Source organism: Malurus melanocephalus, unplaced genomic scaffold, assembly GCF_030028575.1.
Source record: "Malurus melanocephalus ecotype Western Australia unplaced genomic scaffold, MMel_1.1 scaffold_121, whole genome shotgun sequence".
NCBI classification, from domain to species: domain Eukaryota; kingdom Metazoa; phylum Chordata; class Aves; order Passeriformes; family Maluridae; genus Malurus; species Malurus melanocephalus.
Genome location: NW_026623353.1, coordinates 718,907 through 727,568, shown reverse-complemented (window position 1 = coordinate 727,568; position 8,662 = coordinate 718,907). Strand labels below are relative to the sequence as shown.

General features: G+C 39.1%; 1 protein-coding gene across 3 annotated transcripts in view; it reads left to right on the top strand.

Moving 5' to 3' along the window:
- Window positions 1–8,662, top strand: part of CFAP97 (cilia and flagella associated protein 97) — a 31,684-nt gene that overhangs the window by 1,937 nt on the left and 21,085 nt on the right. The window lies entirely within an intron of this gene.

Below are 8,662 nucleotides of genomic sequence, written 5' to 3'. Positions count from 1 at the left end.
TTGTTTGCTTTGGATTTTTTGTTTTGTAGTGCATATGTTGTTCTTTTGATTTTTCTCAATCTAGATAATATTTGTGATGGTTTGGAATAGAAACAAGAGAAAAGAACAAGTAATTTGGGGACATACTATTCCTTTTCTTGGAACTTAAAGCTTTTATGATCTATTGGGATTTTTATTTTGGTTTTGTGCTTGGCATATTTAGAAGGGCATTCAGAGGGCCTTATGGTTCTTCAAAAGACTTACATGAGCTCAGAGGGCTGTTCGGACTGCAGAGCCTGTCAAAGCTTTGAATGCAATTGGCCTGTCCGTTGGAAGGCTTGGCCCAGGAGCACATAAAAGTGCATGTTTTGCAGGAGGGGTGGCATACGGTCGTCTGTGGCATAGGTGACAGGATCATCTACAAGCTTTTTGAAGTCTGCCTTTTTGGATTACATAAAATTATGCCTGAAGCTTAAATGTAAGAATCTGAAAGTGAGCTGGATCCTAGATGAGCCTGGATACTCGCTAAATTCATGGGAGATAGGCAGACTGTTACCTTACTGCTTCCAACAGAGTTGTTTCTTAAAGCTGTTTCATTCTTTGCCTCCTGATGTTATGTTTGACCAAGACTGGTGATAGAACTGGCCTAAAACATGACTTATGTTTCTTGGCTGAGTTATTTTTATAGTTATTACTATCCAACAGTTTCAACTGATGTTTCAGTTACAATTCAGTGATGAGTACTTGTCATTCTTGAAGTGTTTCATTGTAATAATAAACACTGGAACTCCAGGAAACCCATATTATGTTGCATTTCATAGAGTCCTCTGTTTCAGCTACTTACCTGCTTTTTGGTACTTGCTATTTTCTCAGCTGAAGAAAGAAACAAGACACAAAAATATAATGCAAGAGATTCCTCAAGAGGCTTTTACCTCATATGCCCCTTACAACATTCTGAGGATACAGAAATATATTTAGACTCTTCCTAAGTGATATTTTTGAAGCTGTTATTTGTATACCGATTTAGTGACTGAATTTCTGTGCTTTCTGCTCAACTCTACCAGGCAGTGCTTGTTCCTCTTATATAGAAATATATTAACTGAAAATTAAGAATTGCATCTTATTTTCAGTGGTTGTGGAGAAAGTAATTGTTACATCTGTCAAGCTGTATGCGTATGTTTTAAACAGTGATAATAGGCACATCTTGTGATGAAGGACCTTATGAAAGAAATTATTCCAGAAGCTCACGTCTGTTTGATGTGTGTTGAAGTACATCTATGCAAATAGTTGAAAGAAATGCTGATGACAACCTATTTGTCCATTCAGGTCACTAAGCACACTAAATTTGTAATGTTAGAACCATGAAGACCCTTGTCGTTCAGTGGGCATTTCTGTTGTGGGAGGTGGTTCATGTGTTTTGCCACTGATATTCACTAGCCTGTTATTCAGAAATATGCTGCAATTTATCTGCTGCTGGACTCCATCAATGGTTTGTGGTCTACTTGATTCCTTTATGGTCCTGCCATCAATTTCAGGACTGGCAAATGTAACTCCAGCCTTTATATGGCAGATATGCTGAAGTTTTGTTATAATAAGAGCAGTTGTTTTCCTTTTCTTTGCATGCGGTTTTGATCTGTTATGCCAGACATTTTCCCCTTCAGTTACAGATAGCCTGGTTGAATACATGATGTCCCAAATTTAAATCTTGGTATTGGACAGAAATACTCTTCATAGATATGTACCAGTATAGAAGGAGTGGGAAAACTAAGCTGGATCTTTACTTTGCTCTTCACCTCAGTCGGTACCTGACAGTAGAGTCTGTCCTTTTCTGGGCTTTTTGTACCAGTTCTATATTATTGAAAGACTGTGGCTACAGGTCGCTTGTGGAAAAGATCAATGCCAGTGACCAGTTTCACCATAGCAGCTTGCTGCCTTCTAGTCTTTGAGGTAGTTGGAGGTGGGACTCTTCCAGGAAGTGAGAAACTGTATGGCAGCAGCCCCATGAGACTTTGATGTGGGTGGTGTCACTTACGCTTGCAGAAATTGAGGGCCTTCCAAGGCTGCTGCTGCTGCTGCTACTTTTATCAATCAACATATGATTCATTGTCTTTATTTTTTATTGCAATTTTAAGCTGCTGCTTTTCTTCCTGGGTTCAGAGGGTTTGTCAGTCATTTTCTGGAGATTCTTAACAATGAGTGAGTAGCCATGGTCAGTTTAGACAGACCTGGTGGCCATCATCACTCCCATCATTTAACCTCAGTATTCTCTGACCCAGCCTTTCTGCTCAAGAGGTCACAAGGTAACCTTTGCTGGAGAGCCTAAAGAACAAATATTTACTGTGTTTGTATGAGTGGAGTCCCGGAGCTACAGATACACACCTCAGCATAATGTATTGCAGCTTTTCACAGTAGGGGAATGGCTTATTTTTGGCTCAAGAGGAACTATTTTTTCTTCCCCCCTCTTTTTCTTTTCCCCCACTGTTTTTTGCCTGTTCTCTTCCCTCCCTGCTTTGTACATTAACTTGAAAGCCTTTGCTCAGCAGTTATCCAGGCTCTTTGGTGTTGGTGGTGATGTGCTCTCATTTGCTTTAACCAATGATGGCAGTTGACTTAGTTGCAGGATTTGCTAGTACCCATTGGCTGAACTGAATTCTTCCTTGAAAAAGCCATGAGACTCAGGACTTTCTGTTCCAACTCTTCTAAAAAGACTCAGGAGTACTTTGAAGCATCTCTGGTGAGCCTGCCTGTTTGAGACAGAACTGTTCTGAGGGCTTATCTGTCATTGGTCATTAGAGCATACAGGGAAAAATCCTTCCATTGTGTCCAGCAGAGAGCCAGGACTAAAAGCAAACCAAACCAAAAACACAGAGTGGGAAAAAACCACAGAGTAGTAAGGGCAACAGTGGCAGTGTTTACTGACCCCATAAATTTGAAGTTGTAAATCTTCCCTCCTTCTTCTTCTCTAGCTAGGAGAGAGAAAAAGGCAGTAAAAGGCATTAGAAAGTCAACTGAGAATCAGCCAGGGAAGTGCTTTCAGATGCACTAGAAACAACAGTAGTTCTAATCTGAGCTGGAAGTAGCTCCTGTGAGATTTGGTCTGCAAAGGACAGAAGTGCTTCTGTGGTCTTTCCAGATTACTTACTTCAAGCATAAGTCTACTACTGCCTCATGAGCCAACAAGAAGGTTTTACATTAATCAGCCATAATTATTTACACATAGGCTGTAGCCTGAGCAAAGAGATTCAGCTCCATATAGTTATAACTGGGGTGATCAGCAGCAACATGGTTGCCTTAAATGGACAGAGCCAGATTTTTCTTGCAGATGTACTATGAAAGGATAGAAGCTACTAACAATTGCAGGATGCGCATGCACATTTTCCATGTGCATGGAAAATTCTGATTAAAGAAAAAAACCCACAATTAATTATAGAATCATAGAATGGTTTGGGTTGGAAGGGATCTTAAAGTTATGTGGTTCCAATCCTCAGTAAGGGTTTTCAAGCATTTGAGTAGGTGTCCACATAGCACAAGTGTTCATCCTTGGAGTTTTTGAAAACTTGGTTGGAGAAGGCCTTGAGCAAAACTAGATCCACCTTTGAAAGTGAACCTGCTTTGAGCAGTGGACTAGACAATGTCCAGAGGATCCTTTCCAACCTAAATTTTTTTGTCATTCTAGTTCCAGCTCCTGCCTACCTTGTGGTGTTTTGCAGAATAACTTGCCTGTGCCTCAACTGGCCTTTCCATCTCAGGTCCAGTGAGGAATGTATGGAGGAGCAGAGCTTGAATGGATTTATAGTGTTGGAGTTTTTTTCTGAGCTGAAGTTGAGGCCTTGTATTCTGTAGATGGCTTCAAAATCAATCGTGGTTTGGACTGGCGAAATTGGTACCCTGGTTTTGAGAACTTGTGGTGTGAGGAACAGCTGTGGCAGGTATTGTGCTCTGAGCTTGGAAAATCAGAATATCTGTTAAAGAGTCTGGTTGTTTTATTCATTGGGGGTTTCCCTTAAGGGAATTAGTTTCTTAAGAGCTCCATTTCTTCCTCTGTTTTGTTGGTTCTTACTAGCAAATACAAAAGCTTTCATTAAAGAGGAGGTAAATAGGGCTGAATATGTATGGTTTGTCACACAGGGTTTAAGACTTGTGTTTTCCCATGTTTCCCTTCTTTTGAATTAACAAACCCCCAAAAGCAGAACTTTTATCATAATAACATTTTTATAGCTCCCTTCTAGATGTTTTCAAATTTGTCTTTTTTGTTTGTTTGCTGGGATTTTCTTAAGCTTTAGCCAAAAATGAGGAAGGGAGGGAGGAGTCAGCTGCAGTTCCTTTAGCATTTTCAACCTCTCTCAAGTTCACCCTAGAAAGAGGCAACTTGGCAGTCAGCAGGGTTAAGGGGGCAGAATCTGCAGAGGGGGAATAATGAGAATGTAAAGTCAGAAGATTTTGGAGTGTCATAAAGAACATGTACTATTGTTAGTATAAATCTTTTATTTAAAACACTTTCAACCCTAAACCAGAAGGTGCCGTATTGGAGCTAAATGCTATATTGCATTGCTTCTGATACTTTACATATATGTTTTTTAATACATCTTAAGATGATGTCTGTTCTTTTTTGTTGTTGTGAACATACTGTTGATTCATCTTGAATGTACTGTAGCTGTGCTGTATTATGGTCTTTGTGGTGATGCACAGGATGCACACAGTAACATCAGACATTTCTGATTCAGCCCCTAGAACGTGTAAAGGGCTTGTTTTCCTCTCCTGTTAAATACCAGAATCTTGTGACATCCTGATAGCATTTAGGCCCTTCAGAGGATGCATAACATACAAACTCAAAGTGTGGTGTCCTGCATGCTAGGAATCTGTCTGTTACCAGATAGGAAAAAAAACCCCAGCTTTTCTTGGAATGTGGTAGTCTACATGTTAGGAATTTTTATGTTACCAGATAAGAAAAAAAAACCAATTGTCCTCTCTATATGAATCATTCTCTTCCTTTATTATGAAAGCAGAATGCTTTAAAGAAAAGAAAGTTGATCACTGCTTGTACCTGAACATTGATTTTTTTTTTTTCTGTGGTTTATTTCAGTACTCTTGAATGCATGTGTTTCAGATAGTGTGCATTTAAAAAAGTGAAAGATTGAGTGGATAACTTTAAGGTTTAACCAAGTTTAAGACACCTTGAATCTTTCACTGGGTACCTTATGTATTTCGTAAGTGTTGGATTCTAACATTCAAAAAATGTTTTCAAAAGACAGTATATGTTCAAACACAAATCCACATCTAATTCTGTATCCTCCTCATATGACTTTTTATGCACCATCCTACCTTTGTAGAAGACCCTTTATATTGCAGTCATGCCTAATGACCTGCTTGTAGGCATTGCCTACAAAAATATTTCAGGTGGTGTTGTAGTTGGCAGGTTTGCAGCTCTCAGGGGAAAAACACTGAATACACCTAGTGTGATTACGGTCTTGATCTGTTTTTTTTTTACATGGAGGACGATGTCAAAATGCTGTTTGTTCTTTGGGCAGTGCAGCAGCAGACAGTGGTTGACCTATGCTGGAGCTGAGTGGTCTGAGTTCATTCTGTGTCCAGCTGGGGAGAATGTGGATGATGTCAGTAGGTAGTCAGATGCTGAAAATGTGCTGTCTGCTCTGACAGACAGACTGCATGTTCTCCTTGGCTGCTTGGCCCCTGCTCTCTGATTTTAAATGGGCCCAGCTTGAAGGGATTAAAATGTGGTGTAAACTAGGAAGAGCTGCTGTGAGGAAGAGGCAAAGACAAAAGGGTGCGCTTGGCTAGAGTGATGAGTGATTGTTAGAGCTGCAAGAAAAATGGGATGAGAGGTAGAGAATTATATGGGAAGAAGAAATATTACAGTTAAAAAAAGATCTGGCAAAGAATTAATGGCCAGCCTGCTCTATGAAGTTGATCATTCTTGTGTTAGAGGGTTTCATGCAGAAAGCCACAAAAAGCGTGTATTTTTTTTTGTAAATAAATACAGTGGTCATTAGAAGTTAATGGTAAGTGTTTGACTGCAATGACAGTTTCTTTGGGATTTCAGAGTATCACTTGTTTATTCCGTATTTCAAAAATTGGCAATGTAGCAGAGCTCTGTATTTCTCTAAGTAAAATTACACTCTGTGTTGTATATAAATGGGTGTGAGATTGTACACAGAGCCAATTTATTGATTTAGGCATGGTTTATCAGCAAAATTGCTTCTTCTGTATTGCATAATCTTGGCGAATTCCAGCTCTGTTGCAGACACTCTAGATGCAGGAGTGGAATAGAATCCAGGAATACCATCTCTTTATTTATTTCCTCTTGTTTCTTTTTAATGGAATTGACAGAATTAATTAATCTTTAGTTTATGAATGATTGAGTGTCAATGAGAGACATGTCTCCCATTAAGATGAATGCTAAAGTTGTTAGGGACTTGTACCAGAGGAGTGGAATATGCATTTGTGAATGGAAAGACTGGTCTTACTACTGCTGCTCCTTGGGCAAGGCCAGACTGCTAAACAGTCTCTCCTGTAATGGTGGTTGCTGTCTGTGACTCAGTTATGCTCAGTCTTCGGAGAAAACATCCCATTGACAGGTGAGCTATTTCTGAATCATGTAGAGTGGGAAGATGTGTGCTCCCTGGCTGACATTAATAGTGGAAGGGAATGTACAAGCTTCTTGCTATCTTTTATCAGTTTTTGCCACCTCTACACTGCCGTTTTGTCTCGAGTTAAATCCCATCCTCACTTTTCAGAAAAGAAGCTGTGAGGTGACCGCACACTATAGCTGATGAGATAGTTAGTTCAGTCTCCTTTGCAGGCATAGCATTACATAAACTAAAAATATATGGATGTGATTACGTAACAAAACTTTTTCTTTTAAACCAACTTTATATTTTAAACCCACTATACTATTTGGTGTGCATCCACCCGCAAACCTGTCTTTTTGCCTTAGCTCCTTATGCTCTTACATGTACAACAGAGCCAACAGTATGTCAAATCTGTGTTTGAAACAAGTTAAATATACCACATGCCTATTTTTACCAATCAGTTATAATAATATTTCCAGCTACAAGCAGGAGAGAAGCTAGTTCCATAAGTAATAAAATAATATGAAAGGAAGGAGATGTGGTGGGGTGGTCCTCTAAATTAGGAAGTGTTTCAACTGTACAGAGCTCAAGGATAGCAATGGTAAGGCTGAGTGCCTGTGAGTGAGAGCAAGACTGCCAAAAAGGCCGTCATCCTGAGGGGTGTCTCTTTTAGACCACTGAGCGAGGAGTGGGAGGCAGATGAAGTACTCTGTTCAGCAGTGGGGTGGCGTTTCACGATTACTAGCGCCTGCTCTTGTGGGAGACTTTAACTTGCTGGATGTCTTCATTCCCAAAAATGTTTTACTCCTTTATTTTGTTACTCTTTGAAGAGCTAGCTGCTTTAGAGTTATCTTTGTAGTACTGATAATTAACCTCTGCTTCTGTTGCTGAATAGTGTTTTCAGCTTTATTAACTTCTAATCATATTAAGTGTCTTTTCTGTTCTTTGGCTTTGTGATTCTTAAAACAGCAGGAGGTTCCAGACTTTCTGGTTTTATGTGGTGTTTTTTGTATTTGGGGAGCATATAAATTCCTCTAAATCTAAAACTATTTGAGAAGTGGCAAAAGATCAGTATGACTTTCAAAAATTCAGTATTTTGAAGTAATTTTTAGCTAGAACATTTCATAGAAATTAATTTTTTCCACCTTTGTTTGGCATGGCAACAAACTTTATGTGATTTAAGGGAGAGTATCTATCTTGTATTCTGGTTCTCCAGTCTCATATAGTTGCTTCCACTGTCTTCACATTTGGTTTCCTCGGGTCTAAAGAATGTTACATATTTGCTGGTTATAGCTTACTAAATTACGTAAAATGTGTTACAAAGAGTAGGAGAAAAGTGCTTCTGGCTAGATGGGACTGGTAGTCTTTGATTACTGGCTAATTTTATTTGTTTGTGGAGTATTTGGATTTTTTAATTTTAACTCTGTATATATACTACTAATGAGTGGACACTTTCATATCCTCCTGCCACATGCATAAGATTGAACACCATACAAATCTAGAAGAGGTAACACACAACACCATCAGATTTGTGGAGCATAATGGTTAGCACTGAGGCCCTGATATCCACTGTATTATGGATTTGGGCTAGCCATGACCTGGACTGAATGGTGACTGCTGCTTTAAAAGCACTGATTTCATGCCTGGATCACACTTTTTAAAGTCTAGGTTCACCTGAAAGCATTAAGTTTCCTGACTATACTGTGGAGTGTGAGTTACAGAGGACTGTCATGAGAAGCAGGCTCCTTGTCCAAACTAAAAACATGTCACACTCTACAACTATCACAATTTAACCGATAGAGTCATGGATCTTTCAGTGTAAGTTGAAATTGCTCCTACTTTTAAGTGCTGGAAGTCTGCAGTGTGAATGGCTGTGTCAGCCAAGAAGGTGACACTGTATACAAACAAGCTTTTCAATATAAAATTCCAACTAATGATAGTTCTTACGTGGCTCTAGCTTAAAATGGCTCTAGCTTAAAGGAACAAAATAAAACACCATAGTTTCATTTGTAATAGTTAAGATTTTTAGCCACTAACAGTGTTTGACAAATATGCTTTGAAGCAGTAGTTTTGAAATTGTGGTAGATTGGCTT